An 18,022-nucleotide genomic window follows, 5' to 3' on the forward strand; every position below is an offset into this window, starting at 1 on the left:
CTACTGGATTGATACCTTGGTTCTCAAAAACTGAGGGAAATACTTACGCTACTTTGCTGCATCACCCTTTCCTCTTCAAGGAAAAACCAACACATTCTTAAGAGGTAGCAAGAAGGATTTCTGGCGCCGTTGTCGGGGAGATTTACACCAAGTCAAGTCAAGATTTGATCTCCCGACAACTAGCCATTTCTGGCGCCGTTGCCGGGGAGATCTACGCCAAGTCAAGACATACCAAGTACCCATCACAAACTCTTATCCCTCGCATTACATTATTTGTCATTTGCCTCTCGTTTTCCTCTCCCCTACTTCACCTTTGTCGTTTTATTCGCCCTTTTCCGTTCGCCTCTTTTCACTTGCCTCTTGTTTGCTTGTGTGTTGGATTGATTGTTTGTCACGATGGCTCAAGATAACACTAAATTGTGTGACTTTTCCAACACCAACAATAATGATTTTATTAGCACTCCGATTGCTCCTACTACCGATGTTGAATCTTGTGAAATTAATACTGCTTTGTTGAATCTTGTTATGAAAGATCAATTTTCTGGCCTTCCTAGTGAAGATGCCGCTACCCATCTAAATAGCTTCATTGATTTGTGTGATATGCAAAAGAAGAAAATGTGGATAATAATATTGTTAAATTGAAGCTATTTCCATTTTCGCTTAGAGATCGTGCTAAAACTTGGTTCTCTTCTTTGCCTAAAAATAGTATTGATTCATGGAATAAGGGCAAAGATGCTTTTATCTCTAAGTATTTTCCTCCCGCTAAGATCATCTCTCTTAGAAATGATATTATGAATTTTAAGCAACTTTACCATGAGCATGTTTCACAAGCTTGGGAGAGGATGAAATTAATGATACATAATTGCCCTACACATGGATTGAATCTATGGATGATTATACAAGAAATTTATGCTGGATTGAATTTTGCTTCTAGAAATCTGTTAGATTCGGCTTCGGGAGGTACTTTTATGGAAATCACTTTAGGAGAAGCTACTAAACTCCTAGACAATATTATGGTTAATTATTCTCAATGGCATACCGAAAGATCCACTAGTAAAAAGGTTCGTGCTATTGAAGAGATTAATGTTTTGAGTGGAAAGATGGATGAACTTGTGAAATTATTTGCTAATAAGAGTGCTTCTTCTGATCCTAATGATATGACTTTGTCCACTTTGATTGAGAATAATAATGAATCTATGGATGTGAATTTTGTTGGTAGGAACAATTTTGGTAACAACGCGTATAGAGGAAATTTTAATTCTAGGACGTTCCCTAGCAAATCCTCTAATAATTATGGTAATTCCTATGACAATTATTATGAAAATTTCAATAAGATTCCCTCTTATTTTGAGACTAGTGTTAAATAATTTATGAATTCGCAAAAGAGTTTCAATGCTTTGCTTGAAGAAAAATTGCTTAAGATTGATGAGTTGGCTAGGAACATGGATAGAATTTCTCTTGATGTTGATTCTTTGAAACTTAGATCTATTCCACCTAAGCATGATATCAGTGAGTCTCTCAAGGCCATGAGAATTTCCATTGATTAGTGCAAAGAAAGAACCGCTAGGATGCGTGCTAAAAAAGATTGCTTTGTGAAAGCGTGTTCTTCTAGTTTTCATGATAATAATGATGAAGATCCAAATGTGATTGGTGTGTCTCCTATTAAGTCTTTGTTTGTCAATATGAATCTTTATAAAGATGGGACTGGAGATGAGTCAACTTTAGTTAGAAGGCGTCCCAATGATTCGTAGTTTTTAGATCTTGATGCTAAATTTAATAAAAGTGGGATTGAAGAGGTCAAAACTTTACATAGCAATGAACCCACTATTTTGGATTTCAAGGAATTCAATTATGATAATTTCTCTTTGATAGATTGTATTTCCTTGTTACAATCCGTGTTAAATTATCCTCATGATTATGATCAAAACAAAGCTTTTACTAAACATATCATTGAGGCTTTAATGCAATCCCATAAAGAAAAGCTTGAATTAGAAGTTTCTGTCCCTAGAAAACTTTGTGATGAGTGGGAACCTACTATTAAAATTAAGATTAAAGATCATGAATGCTATGCTTTATGTGATTTGGGTGCTAGTGTTTCCATAATTCCAAAAACTTTGTGTGATGTGTTAGGTTTCCGGGAATTTGATGATTGTTCTTCAAATATGCATCTTGCGGATTCCACCATTAAGAAACCTATGGGAAGAATTAATGATGTTCTTATTGTTGAAAATAGGAATTATGTGCCCGGAGATGTCATTGTTCTTGATATAGATTGTAATCCTACATGTCCTATTATTCTTGGTAGACCTTTCCTTCGAACGATTGGTGCAATTATTGACATGAAAGAAGGAAATATTATATTCCAATTTCCGTTAAGGAAAGGCATGGAACACTTTCCTAGAAAGAAAATTAAATTACCTTGTGGATCAATTATGAGAGCCACATATGGATTGCATACCAAAGATGACAATACCTAGATCTATTCTTACCTTTATGCCTAGCTAGGGGCGTTAAACGCTAGCGCTTGTTGGGAGGCAACCTAATTTTATTTTTTGTTCCTTGCTTTTTGTTCCTGTTTAGTAATAAATAAATCATCTATCCTCTGTTATGATTGTGTTTTTATGTTTTAATTAGTGTTTGTGCCAAGTAAAGCAGGATCTTCTTGGGTGATTGTTGTTTGATCTTTCTGAAAAAAACAGAAAGTATGCGCTCACGAGAAAATTTTATTTTTTTACCAGAGAGCGATAAAATACTGATTCCAACTGCAGTAGGTCAATATACAAATTATTTAGGATGTCTAATTTCTCAGGATTTTTGGAGTTACAGAAGTATTTGATACTTACAGATTACTACAGACTGTTCTGTTTTTGACAGATTCTGTTTTTCGTGTGCTGTTTGGTTATTTTGATGAATCTATGGCTAGTATCAGGGGGTATGAACCATAGAGAAGTTGAAATATAGTAGGTTTAACACCAATATAAATAAATAATGAGTTAATTACAGTACCTTAAAGTTGTGGTTTGTTTTCTTATACTAACGGAGCTTATGAGATTTTCTGTTGAGTTTTGTGTTGTGAATTTTTCAAGTTTTTGGGTAAAGATTTGATGGATTTTGGAACAAGGAGTGGCAAGAGCCTAAGCTTGGGGATGCCCAAGGCACCCCAAGGTAAAATTCAAGGACAACCAAAAGCCTAAGCTTGGGGATGCCCCGGATCGCATCCCCTCTTTCGTCTTCGTCTATCGGTAACTTTACTTGAGGCTATATTTTTATTCACCACATGATATGTGTTTTGCTTGGAGCATCTTGTATGATTTGAGTCTTTGATTTTTAGTTTACCACAATCATCCTTACTATACACACCTTTTGGAGAGACACATGAATCAGAATTATTAGAATACTCTATGTTCTTCACTTATATCTTTTGAGCTAGATAATTTTGCTCTAGTGCTTCACTTATACCTTTTTAGAGCACGGTGGTTGTTTTATTTTATAGAAATTATTGATCTCTCATGTTTCACTTATATTATTTTGAGAGTCTTTTAGAACAGCATGGTAATTTGCTTTGGTTAAGAAATTAGTCCTAATATGATAGGCATCCAAGATGGGTATAATCGTTCATATAAAGTGCATTGAATACTATGAGAAGTTTGATACTTGATGATTGTTTTGAGATATGAAGATGGTGATATTAGAGTCATGCTAGTTGAGTAGTTGTGAATTTGAGAGATACTTGTGTTAAAGTTTGTGATTCCTATAGCATGCACGTAAGGTGAACCATTATGTGATGAAGTCGGAGCATGATTTATTTTTTGATTGTCTTCCTTATGAGTGGTGGTCGGGGACGAGCGATGGTCTTTTCCTACCAATCTATCCCCCTATGAGCATGCACGTAATACTTTGTTTCGATAACTAATAGATTTTTGCAATAAGTATGTGAGTTCTTTATGACTAATGTTGAGTCCATGGATTATACGCACTCTCACCCTTCCACCATTGCTAGCCTCTCTAATATCGCGCACCTTTCGCTAGTATCATACATCCACCATATACTTTCCTCAAAAAATCCACCATACCTACATATTATGGCATTTCAATAGCCATTCCGAGATATATTGCCATGCAACTTTCCACCGTTCCGTTTATTATGACACGCTCCATCATTGTCATATTGCCTTGCATGATCATGTAGTTGACATTGTATTTGTGGCAAGGCCACCATTCATAATTCTTTCATACATGTCACTCTTGATTCATTTCATATCCCGGTACACCACCGGAGGCATTCACATAGAGTCATATTTTGTTCTAAGTATCGAGTTGTAATTCTTGAGTTGTAAGTAAATAAAAGTGTGATGATCACCATTATTAGAGCATTGTCCCAGTGAGGAAAGGATGATGGAGACTATGATTCCCCCACAAGTCGGGACGAGACTCCGGACAAAAAATAAAGAAAGAAAGAAAAAGGCAATAAAAAAGAGAAAAGGCCCCAAAAAATGAGAGAAAAAGAGAGAAGGGGCAATGATACTATCCTTTTTCCACACTTGTGCTTCAAAGTAGCACCACGATCTTCATGATAGAGAGTCTCTTATGTTGTCACTTTCATATACTAGTGGGAATTTTTCATTATAAAACTTGGCTTGTATATTCCAATGATGGGCTTCCTCAAAATGCCCTAGGTCTTCGTGAGCAAGAAAGTTGGATGCAAACCCACTTAGTTTCCTTTGTTGAAGCTTTCATACACTTATAGCTCTAGTGCATCCGTTGGATAGCAATCCCTACGCACTCACATTAATATCTATTGATGGGCATTTCCATAGCCCGTTGATACGCCTAGTTGATGTGAGACTGTCTTCTCCTTTTTGTCTTCTCCACAACCACCATTCTATTCCACCTATAGTGCTATATACATGGCTCACTCTCATGTATTGCGTGAAGATTGAAAAAGTCTGAGAACATCAAAAGTATGAAACAATTGCTTGGCTTGTCATCGGGGTTGAGCTTGATTTAAATATTTTGCGTGATGAATATAGAGCATAGCCAGACTATATGATTTCGTAGGGATAGCTTTCTTTGGCCATGTTATTTTGAGAAGACACAATTGCTTGGTTAGTATACTTGAAGTATTATTGTTTTTATGTCATTATTAAACTTTTTTCTTGAATCTTTTGGATCTGAATATTCATGCCACCATAAAGAAATTTACATTGAAAATTATGTTAGGTAGCATTCCACATCAAAGATTCTATTTTTATCATTTACCTACTCAAGGACGAGCGGGAATTAAGCTTGGGGATGCTTGATACGTCTCCAACGTATCTATAATTTTTGATTGTTCCATGCTATTATATTATCTATTTTGGATGTTTAATGGGCTTTACTATGCACTTTTATATTATTTTTGGGACTAACCTATTAACCAAAGGCCCAGTGCAAATTGTTGTTTTTGGCCTATTTCAGTGTTTCGCAGAAAAGGAATATCAAACGGAATCCAAACGGAATGAAACCTTCGCGAGGATCTTTTTTGGAACAAACGCAGTCTAGGAGACTTGGAGTGGAGGTCAAGAAAGCAACGAGGCGGCCACGAGGTAGGCGGCGCGCCCCCCACCCTCATGGGCCCCTCGTAGCTCCACCAACCTACTTCTTTCGCCTATATATACTCTTATACCCTGAAAACATCCAGGGGAGCCACAAAACCACTTTTCCACCACCGCAACCTTTTGTACCCGTGAGATCCCATCTGGGGACCTTTTTTGGCGATCTGCCGAAGGGGGATTCGATCACGGAGGGCTTCTACATCAACACCATAGCCTCTCCGATGATGTGTGAGTAGTTTATCACAGACCTTCGGGTCCATAGTTATTAGCTAGATGGCTTCTTCTCTCTCTTTGGTTCTCAATACAATGTTCTCCTCGATGTTCTTGGAGATCTATTCGATGTAATACTTTTTTGCGGTGTGTTTGTCGAGATCCGATGAATTGTGGGTTTATGATCAAGTTTATCTATGAACAATATTTGATTCTTCTCTGAATTCTTATATGCATGATTTGATATCTTTGCAAGTCTCTTCAAATTATCAGTTTGGTTTGGCCTACTAGATTGATCTTTCTTGCAATGGGAGAAGTGCTTAGCTTTGGGTTCAATCTTGCGGTGCACGATCACAGTGACAGAACGGGAACCGACACGTATTGTATTATTGCCATCGAGGATAAAAAGATAGGGTTTATATCATATTGCTTGGGTTTATCCCTCTACATCATGTCATCTTGCCTAATGCGTTACACTGTTCTTATGAACTTAATAGTCTAGATGCATGCTGGAGAGCGGTCGATGTGTGGAGTAATAGTAGTAGATGCAGAATCGTTTCGATCTACTTGACACGGACGTGATGCCTATGTTTATGATCATGCCTAGATATCGTCATAACTATGCACTTTTCTATCAATTGCTCGGCAGTAATTTGTTCACCCACCGTAATACATGTTATCTTGAGAGAAGCCACTAGTGAAACCTATGGCCCCCGGGTCTACTTTACATCATATTAATTTCCCGTCAACTAGCTATTTTTGTCGACGTTTATTTTGCAATCTTTACTTTCCAATCTATAAAACAAAAATACCAGAAATGTTTATCTTATTATCTTTACCAGATCTTAGTTTTGCAAGTGGTCGGGAAGGGATTGACAACCCCTTTATCGTGTTGGTTGCAAGGATCTTATTTGTTTGTGCAGGTACTAGGCGATTTGCGTGTAGTCTCCTACTGGATTGATACATTGGTTCTTAAAAACTGAGGGAAATACTTACGCTACTTTGCTGCATCACCTTTCCTCTTCAAGGGAAAATCAACGCATGCTCAAGAGGTAGCAGGGATTACAACGGGTTGTAGGAGAGTGTAGCACTGAATAGAGAGGAAGGAAGCGATGGAGATGTCGGTGAAGACATCGAAGTTGTTGGAAATGATTATCGCGATGGTGGTTCCCCCGGCGACACTGTGGCGCCACCTGGATAGAGTGGGAGAGGTTTTCCCCTCTGATCCTTAGCCTCCATGGCTCCCGGAGTGGCGAGAGCCCCTCCGAGATTGGATCTTTGCTCTATATGTTCTCTGTTTTTCGGAACTGTTTCTGAGGCCGAGCAACGTTTTTTAACTTGCCACATATCCATAATACTGATTGGGTTGAAAGTTTTACATGATTTTTTTTCATAAATTAGTTTTCTTGCAGCAAAGAAGAGCTCCAACCGCCTCAGGGAGCCCCCACGCAGGTGGCCCACACAGGCAGGGCCCTGGCCGCACTAGGTGGCCATGTGGAGCCCTCAGGTACCACCTTACGATGATTTTTTCACCCAAAAATCTGATATATTCTATAAAACATTCATAAAAAAAATTCAGCTCGTTCCGGCTCTGTTAATTTTGACCTATGAACCCAAAAACAATAGAAAACAAAAACTGGCCTCTGGCACTAGATTAATAGGTTAATCTAAATAAATATTGTGTTAAAAACATAAATAAACAATGTAAATATAGCATGAATACTTTAAAATTTATAGATACATTGAAGACGTATATATGATTGACCAGGCTTAGAGAGAAGTTGGATGGGTGCCAAATTATTGATACGCTAGTCCGCCTCAACATTTCCCCTCTTGTTTTGCGCCAAATCATTGGTAGAAACGTGGGTAGTTTAGTCGTTGGTCAATTTTTTGGCTCGCCAATGGCAGCCATTATTTGGCAAAGCGTACATCGGCTAGAACCAAACTGCCCCATAGCATACAGCTTGGCCATTTTTATTTCATCACTTTTGAAATTTTAGTTCATTCGATTGAACTAAATAGAGCCACCGGAACCCTAAAGCTACCAGTTTGCATCTCTAATTGTGCTTTAACAATTGTTGAATAGATTGAAAGTTTTACCCTAAAAAGAAAACAATTGATGAAACTTGAAATGATTGCACGATTAAACCTCAAATTAATCTTGGGTCCTCAGTGTTTGTGGTCACACAACTTGCGGACGGGAATCGGACACAAATCATTTTCCATGACTCCCTTTCATGTACTGTAGGACGTGTAACGCAACAAAAGCTCATCCATCTACCTTTTACTCCACGTACCACCCCTCACATGAAAGTGCAGGTATTGATCGCTGAAGAGCATGATCCGAGACTGTGATCGGCAGTGGTCTACATCGATGTGTTGGCAAGTGACTCCGCATGCATGTCTCCCCTAGACGAGTGGCAACTAAACTTGTTTTTTTTTTGGGAACGCTATTTTTTTTTGCTGCGGGGAACACATGTTTTTACTCAGACAAACGACTCAAGTTTCCTTGCATGTCGCCACTTTGAAATTGCTACTCCCTCTATTTCAAAATTAATGTCGTGGTTTTAGTTTAAATTTGAACTAGAACCATGACACTTATTTTGAAACTGAGGGAGTAGTAACACAAAATCAGAACCAACCATTGTTGTAAGGCTCATTCATATGTAGCTTTAGTTTTGTTGATGACAATTTTGTGGCAAGCAACATGTCACTAAATAAATTCAGATACGGATAATTTCCATTTCCATTTTGGTTCAGATGCAGATGTTTCGAATACGAATAGACATTTACTCGAATACGAATATCGGATATATTGGATTATCCGCTACCAAGTTCCACCCCTATATGTAGAACAAAACCTATGATCTTAGATTTCTCAAAGAAAAAACACCTAAAAGATGTCTCCTTAAACTCGTAGTTTAATAATTACATCACACACCAGCCAACCGGATTATTGAGCCTGGTAACTCCATATTGAATGTTTCATTGCTAAACGGAACGGGGCGCAAAGCCTATTGTGATCTGAAAAATATTATCGGCGGGCCGCATGATCAGCTTCAAAATTGGAAGTCGCATATGAGTCTGTCTGTGTTAAAAAAATAACATATCAGTTTGTTTTCATGTTTTTTGTTACCTTTGTTGCTGTGATTTGAGTGACTTTTGAATCCTTCTTTGGAAAAATCTTATGGTTCAACGACCTGTACCTCCCGGGGATCATCCTCAAACTAAGTACATTTAATGTTTATGGCTTCTCATTCTTTTGGATGGGCGGCTCAAGAGTGTTTTCAAAAACTACTCCCTCCGTTTCGAAATAGATGACCCAACTTTGTACTAATTTTAGTATAAAGTTGGGTCATCTATTTTGGAACGGAGAGAGTATGAAGGTAGTCAATTCCGTGCAGGTGTACAAATGATACTATCACTCCTCCGATATGATTGCAGTTTCTTCACTAGAGTCTTGACATTATTTCGTGCTGTAAAGATTGATACCACGAAGTTTTTTGAGATATATTTTTATTGCAGTTCTTAGTAATAAAAGTTACTAGGTAATTTATTGGTTCTATGATCCAAAGCATTGCACCTGTAATATAAGTTATGTTTGTGTAAAGCTACAAGCCATTCTTAAAAAAATGCAAGGCATTCTTAAGCAAAAGCTATAATCCATTTGCCTGGTTATTTAACTGCATCACAAAAAGAAATTGGCTATATATATATATATATATATATATATATATATATATTCAGGGAAGCCCTTTTAACTAATAGGAAATTTACCAATTGAAATTAAAATCCTATGTACTCTTTTTTTTGTGCCAGGAAAATCCAGTGTTTTCAATCTACGTAAAAATTTACTGGATTGTATTTTTTTCTCAAAAAACTAAAATAAAAATCGACGAGCCTCCACCAACTATCATTTTTGTTTTGAAAACAAAATAAAACAATTGTATCACTTTTGCTCCAGCAAGGTGGGAGTAGCCCTGCACCGCGGGCAACTCGCAGCGGGTCATCGTCGGGTTGGGTGAAAAGGCGCTCGGAAATGAGGTCAGCAGTGACCCATGCAAATCCCAAAGCTACAGGATTCACATGACACTATGCGTCGCATGGCCGGTACCCCAAGGCGGTGCTTTCTTGCAAACTCCTTTTATTTCCCCTTGGATTTTGTAGATAGATCCGGGATTGAGCTTGTGGCGTCGCACTCTGGGCATGCATGATGCATGAAATGCCCGATGCATCATGCACTGCTCTGTTATTCCGCGGTGTTAATTTCAAAAGGTGGCAAACATATCATAGCTTTATAAACGCATAATCAATGTTCTCAAAAGGGCCATCATTGTATGGTATGATCAAGCTAGAAACGTTCATCTGTCCACAGTCCATACGTACCGAACATCAACATCATGTGACTACGTTTGTCAAAGAAAAAAAAAACATCATGTGACTACATACGGGCTTACACGATGCTCGTGATGACTGGTACAGAAGAGAGAGAAAATGGTGATTTATCAACAGTGTCGCGTCGGTTTGAAATTTAGAATTTGGGAAAGTATTCCTATTTCGTTTCAGGAATACTGGTCTAATTTTTAGTTCCTTCAGAAAACTCTGTTGGAGTCCTTTTTTCTGGTCGGAATTGAATGAGATGCAGCCAATGCACTCGTATTGGTGACCGCCACGTATCACTGGTGGCCCTCCATCCTGCCCGGAAGCTCGGGGTTCCTCTCCCATTGGCTGCCGCTGCCGTATGATTAAATCTCTGCCACGCTCGCATGCAACTTCAGGTTGCACGCAGACACGACATCTGAAAAAAGTCAAAATTTACTGTGAAAATAGCAACTTTTCATGGAGATCGAACTTCAATATGAAATTAATGCGCCATGGCGCATGCATGGTAATTTCTTGCGTCAACGTTGTTAATTTTTTTCGGAAATTCCCACGCAAAAAAATCCAAACATTCTAATTCCACTAGACAATACCCTGCACGTTGTTGCGGGGTAGTTTGCAACATGTTTCAATGAGATTCCTTGTATGAAACATGAATATTTAGAGTAATGATATAGGAGGTAGAACTGAAAATACATATGAATTGTTGTGTTTGATTATTGTATAGTTGCATAATATTTATTAAATATAAATACCACAATGTAATGGAAATTTTCATGCATATTTGCATGTTGAGGTGAGTCTTTTTCCATGCATGTTGCACAATGTGACATGCTTGCATGTTTAGAAAAATAGGTTAGTAGGGGTGGGCATTTTTTCATGCATGTTGTGTGATGAGGTGACATGCTTGCATGTTGAAAGAAATAGGTTAATGAAGGCTAACTGTTTAGATATAGAAAATTTCAAGAGTTAGTACCTCCGTACGAAAATATAAGACTTTTTGTGAGCCTACAAAAATGTCTTATATTTTGGTCCGAAGAGATACACATGGTGCTGGTGCATAGAAGGCGTTGCTCGCTGTACATGGAGTCTTCTCCTCCAAAGTGTTCTCGTGTAGTCCTGTGACGCCAAATGTTCAAACCAACCAAGGTCGTCGTCGTTGGAAGATGACACACTCCACACGTGAGTATTCAAAAGCACAACTGGGCTGCCATGAGCGCCCCGTCCCACGTCAATGTACACTAATATTTGCATATTTAATTGGATGCATGCATACATGTATGCAAATTTGCAAGTGCAAACGCACCATCTTCCCCGTTTAAAACTAGTCGTGATGGGGACAAATTGTGCTAGGTCGGCAAGCAAAGTAGCTAGCAAACGAGCGCGAAAATGATAGGCCTCACACAACATGATCCGATCCATGGACAGTCATGGATGTGTATACTTGCGCATAGAATACTGTGATCGCCCAAGTGGGTAATATGATGAGCTGTGGTATATGATTTGGAGGAATCATAATGCAACGTCGATGGATCAGTATGACAGATACGAATTCGTTAGTTAGCTAGCTAGCTAGCCGCCATTCGTTTTGGGTATTATTCAAGTGGCGAGTGGCTTCGGAGGTGTGCTCAAGAGCTAGACCGGTTCCACCGTTTGGAACCGCATGATTGATGTCCGTAGTCTAGAGGAAAAAGAGCATATCCATCCGAAAATTGTAGGTTGTGCACGGACACTATGGTGCCCGTTTCAGAAAAACTGTTTTCTACAGCGCAAAAAAATGAAATTTTTTGTAGACACACGCACATGTATATTACGTATGTGCAAAGTTTCACAACATTTTGCTTTCACACATGACGTGTAAAGAAAATTTAAATGTGCATCTCTTTTGTTTTTGGGCCGGAATTTTTTTACAGCTTATAAATTACTTTTTTAAAACAAAATTTTACGAATCCATGGTGAACACATACAAGTTTCCACATAATTTTTTTGAATTTTTTAGAACTTCTAAATATGTTTTATTTTTTTTCAAAATAAAGGGCACCATGGTGCCCCTGCACCACTACTTCGCTCTCCATATCCATCATGCTATTATAAAAGCATCCATCCCTAAGCTGTAAGCATGTACCACTCCCTCCCTACCGGTGCATTAGGCACATCACGAAAACCAAATAATCTTTAAAACGCTTAGGTGCGATGCATTAACTCCCATCTTGTTCACCACGTGACATGTGTGGTAAGCAATTCAAACTAATCCAAAAAAAAAAAACTCCCACCTTGTTCTCTGTTTCTTGCCATAAAAAAGAAATCAGCCAATAGAGTACTGTTAGAGGTGAGTGAAATTGCTAAGAATGTGAGAGTGGGTCCTAAGATCAAACACTTAGCGCATTAGTGTCCATTGCAGGATTAACTTGTCAATAATCAAATTATTGACCTTTCAGTACTATTAATCTAAGATGCTTTGCTACATGAAAAGGTTCACCATTAAATCAAAACTGTTTCTTGAATATTAATATGTTTTAGAGTCGAATTTAGCTCAACTTTACAGTAAAATGTTACAGACACAGTTCATCATGCAGCTGCAAATTTTGACTGAAAACGACCACAGGATAGAGACCATGAATAGATGTGATTGCACTTGCTGCCATCTGGCCGGCTGTGCATGAGCAGCAAAGGATATGACATGCATGTTTCAAACCAAGTTGCTCAAAGCACAACCACACAACTGTGTGCTTACACCATCTCAAAAAACATTGTGCTGACCTTTACCAGGAGTCATGGGTGCATATTAATTTTGCCGCATTAAGGAGGGGAGGTTGCTATCATGGATCACATTATTTTGCCAACGGTATTTGTGCGAGATAGCCAAAGCAAGGCGGGGCCCCATGGTCCCATGACCTGTAAATCAAAAAATTCAAAAGGTAAAAATGATAAAAATCCCCTAAAAAGTAGAAAATAACACAAATAAACATGTGTGCTTAAGTAAAAAAGTAAAGGATTTGCAAATTATCGTCTAGATGAAAATTAACAATGTCTTATCTAATTCCTACACTATTTAATAAACCAAACAGAAAAATAAAAGAAAGAAAAAAGATCTTCACATAAAATCCAATAGTGTAGGAGTTAGACGATAGTTATTTTTCATCTAGATGAGAGCTGGACATGCCTAAAATAATTTATTTCAGATTCGCTATCTTTCATCTAGATGAGAATTAACAAAGTCACATCTAAATCCTATACCTTTTGAATATTCAAGTAAAAAAGAAAAGAGAAAGACTAACACGAATTTTCATGTAAAATCAAATGGTGTAGAAGTTAGATGTGACATAGTTAACTCTCATCTAGATGAGAGCTAAACACAACCAAAAATATTTTAATTTTTAAGCACTTGTCTAAGCACCTAGTATCATTACCCCTCCGCTCCAAAATAAATGTCTTAGCTTTGTACTAACTCTAGTACAAAGTTATATTAAGCGTGATACACTTGTTTTGGGACTGAAGGAGTGCATGTTTTCAAATGTGTTTATTTCTGTTTGTTTATTTGCCCTTTTCTTTTACTTCCTGGACTTTTATTTTATTTTAGAAGTTAATAAAAAACACGGTGCAGAGTCCTGCTATTTCCGTTTAAAAAATAGTCTCACAACATGCACACATTACCAAGAAGGTGGTTAAATGGCCTTATTTGCACCTCTTTTGTGTACAAAATTAGGATAAACCAATCAAAATCCTTGCACGACTCAATATGCTCAGTGTGATCCAGAATATAATCTAGTGCTGTAGGTTTGTTGCCTAGCTAGCTCATGTCCCGCACTAAAATGAATTGAAAAGTATTGCATGCTTATCAGTGTGCAAATTGTTTACACATAAGAAGAAGACATGGTGCTGGATGAGACGGTATGACATGTGACGGCTCAAAAGTTTATTCAGGCAAGAATTTAATCTATTCATATGGGAGAGAGATCTTCGGCCTTTGGTATATGACTGATCCAGTAGAAAATCCAATGAGTACAAGTACAGAGTGACGTGCAGATATAAAATGAGTTTTATTCACTCTGGTAAAAAGAACAAGGAACATGACCGCTAGTTTCTAGACCGTTAGGGCAATTCCAATATGGATCACCAAACCTCCCGCAAATATTTGAACCAAAAGGTCCAAACACTTTTAGTCATCCAACGTCGATAACTAAAATGTCCGGGCTAGCCAGGACATCCAAAACCTCTCAAACCGGCATCAAACTAGTGGAGGTTTGGGGGAGTCCGCACATCCGCTGCGTCGGACTCCGACAGCATAGACCGACCCAAAAGGACACCCGAAGCCCACACATTTACACTATCATGCCCCTCCTCCGCGCGAAAGCCCACCTTCTCTCGCTTCCTCCGCCCCGATCACCGCCGTGATGGAGCCCTCGGAGGAGCCGATGACGATGTTCGTCGTCCCGCAGGACTCGAACTTGGAGGCGTTCGCTCACAAGTTCGCGCCTGCACTACGCCAAGGCCGGTGCCTCAAGGAGAGGGAGAAGGCGGGCAAGACAAAGAAGCCAGTGGCGGCCGGATTAGGCCGGTGCTTATCATCCAAAGCGCACCATCGGGCCAGCGTTGCCAGTGCAATCGTAGCCCTGGCCTGCCCAGTTGAAGCCGCCTTATTACTATGCCGCCAACACCTTGGTTCGCCCGGCGTGCAACAATCATCGCAACAGCCGGCGTCCTCCTTCACTTTCATCCATTCGAGCGTCGTTCACTGTTGAGTTCAACAATGCTACCTCTTTGAGGAGTCTCCGACACTTGCCTAGTCACGAACTCTGGCTATGGAGCTCTTATTCTAGGAGAAGTGTGATTTGAACCGGCACGCCAACGTCGACGGCCGAAGACTTGGGCAATAACCACTAGACTGAGATCACTTTGTTGTCTACTATCCAAAAACAGTGCTATTTGACCCTTCTTTTAGTACAATATTAACACACACACACACACACATATATATATATTCCCATTATAAATAATTTTAAAAAGAAAACAAAATTTTGACAAAAGATCCACAAAGAATTTCAAAAAATCCATGATTTCAAAAATGTTCAAAAATTTGAGAAGGTTTGTACAAAATGAAAAATTTCAAAAATTTGTAAAGGCTCATACAAATTAACAAAAGTTCATGAAAATAAAAAAGTTCATGAATTCAAAAAAAGTTCATGAAATTTGGAAAGTTAATAAAAATTGGAAATATGACTACAGTATTGTTTCAGAAATAATGAGCTAAAAGTTCATGCATTTTTAAAAAAGCTACAGGTGAAAGTCATGAACTGGAAAAACGTTTGTGGAATTGTAAAAGTTTCATGAATTTGGAAAAAAAATCTACGAAATTTGAAAAAATTGCATGGCTGAGAAATTCACAAATTTAGAAAAAATAAAAGATGAACGATTTTAAAATTTGTTAAAAACTTGAAACAAAATAGATAAAAAGAATACTATAAAGGAAAAACCAGACAAAACTCGTCCTAGAAAAAACCAGGAAAAACTGCCGCCAAAAACGGTGGAAACTTCAAGAAGGTTTCCAAAATCAGTGAGGAAAAAGCTGCATGCACCGATCTAACTAGCGTACATGACATGCATGTTCCATGCGAAAATGAAAATACAAAAATATGGACCAAGCCCAAGGACGAATAGGGGTGTACACCGGTTTGCGGAATAAACTGTAACCACCACTTAAGGCTTGTTATAGGGTTTGTGTATTTAGCACGGGTAAAGCAGAAAAGAAACAAAAAAAATAGTGCCGACGAGTTCACCATTTCCTATTTAGCGCCTTCAGCGCCCGTTAACGTGTAATTTGTTAACTGGCGCTGAAAACGTCTTACCTGGGCCGGCCCATCTATGGGTGCCACGTTTTTTTTTGCTGTTTTTCGGATTTGCTTTTCTTCCCAGCCGGTTTTTTTGCTATTTTTCGGATTTTCTTTTTACAGCACCGGTCTTCTTTTATTTTTCTCCTTTCCTTTAGTTTTTCTATTTTCTATTTTCTTTCCCTTTTTCTTTTCTATTTTGATTTTATTTATTTTCAAAATGCACAAATTGTTTTCAAATTCCATAAAACATTTATTAAAAATCGATGAACTTTTATTAACGTTCATGGTCAATGAACTTTTATTAAATTCGTGATCTTTTTTTTTTGATTTATGAACTTTTCTTGCATATTGATGAACATTTTTATTCGAGCGAGTGAACCATCTTTCAGCAGTAGCGGCCGTTTGGTTTTATTTTTTTCCGAGCGAGCGAGTTTTCTAGTGGGCCGGCCCATGAGAGTGGTTGTGCGAGCGCCAGCTCGTTAGCTGGCGTAGAACGCGCCAATTAGGGGTGGCGACTAGCACTTAGTAAGCCCCGCTGGTCCGGCCCGTTTGCAAGGATTCTTCGCACAATGCAAAAAGTCACCAAACTGAGTTGCTCTGCCGAGGAATCGGACACCAACCATTCCGTTGGTAAATACTCCCTCCGTCCCAAAATTCTTGTCTTAGATTTGTCCAAATACGAATGTATCAAGTCATATTTTAGTATTGGATACATCCGTATCTAGACAAATCTAAGACATAAATTTTGGGATGGAGGGAGTAGGAGGTTAGCAACTCGAGCTAATTAGCTGTTGTGTACAATAATTCCAAACAAAAACTCTTGTGAATAATCGATATCGCAAAAATGTTAAGAACTAAACAGCAGCGCCAGATCCGAATCATTTTTGAAATTTCAAGATTGATTTTTTTTATAAAAAACTGACTATATTTTTAAGTGCTAATATTTTTCACATTTGTTGAAAATTTAAAAGTACTAAAACATATTTTGAATCTTTGAACAATTTTTAAAAACGGGGACATGTTTGGAAGATCAGAAAAAAAGAAAAGATGATCATTTTTTGAGAAGGGAAAATTTTGATCTCCTATTAAAAATTCAATATTCGAACTTTTTCGATGCATGAACATTTTTTAAGGCGGGAACATTTTTTGGAACTTTTGAACAAAAATAAGACACAAGATTTTTTTTTTAAGCGGGAACACTTTTTGGAACTGCGAAAAAATTGGAAACACTAACATTTTTGGAATATGTAACAATTTTAAAAATAAGATTACTTTTTTGGAGTATGAAACAAAACTTGAAAACAAGAAAATGCTATGAATATTTTCTAAACTTGGGAACAAAAATTTAAAAACTAGTTTTTTCCCAAAGAAAATTTGAACCACAAATACTTTTTGAAATACTTGCAAACAGTTTAAAATTTGTGAACAAACTACTAAAACAAGAACATATTTCTAAAATTCTGAACAATTTTTTAATTTTTTGAACAAATTGAAAAGAAAGAGGAAAGAAAAAAGAAACAGAAAGTATAAAAAATAATATTAAAAATGGATCGACCCTATCTCAGGCGCCCCTGGCCGAAGCCCCGATTCGGCAAATAGGGTTCTCCTTATGGTTTCTCCTATTTGAACCTCCCCGACGGGGAACAAATCCAAAATGGGTCGGTCCGAACAGATTATCAGGCGCTAAATAGGAGAAGCCTTAAGAAAACCAAAACCCTATTTATGCTTTGGACGCCAATTACTTCGATATTGGAAACTAGCGCGACAGCTATAACTAACATTAAGCAAGAAGGTAGAAGCTCTTGCTGACGAATTTTTCCGGCTCTTGTGGCAACTGGCTTGACCAGTTTTTCTTTTCGATCGCTGCCACGCGAAGTTCGCTCGCGAGCGGTCGATCGGTTCGCTGGTTCGACTATGTTTTAATTGTCTCCTTCATTTTTGTTTCTTCTCTGTTTTTTTGTTTCCCCTCTGCTTTCTCAGTTTCCTCCGGTTTTTTTGTTTTCTTTT

This window comes from Triticum aestivum, chromosome 4A (genome assembly GCF_018294505.1).
Source record: "Triticum aestivum cultivar Chinese Spring chromosome 4A, IWGSC CS RefSeq v2.1, whole genome shotgun sequence".
NCBI classification, from domain to species: domain Eukaryota; kingdom Viridiplantae; phylum Streptophyta; class Magnoliopsida; order Poales; family Poaceae; genus Triticum; species Triticum aestivum.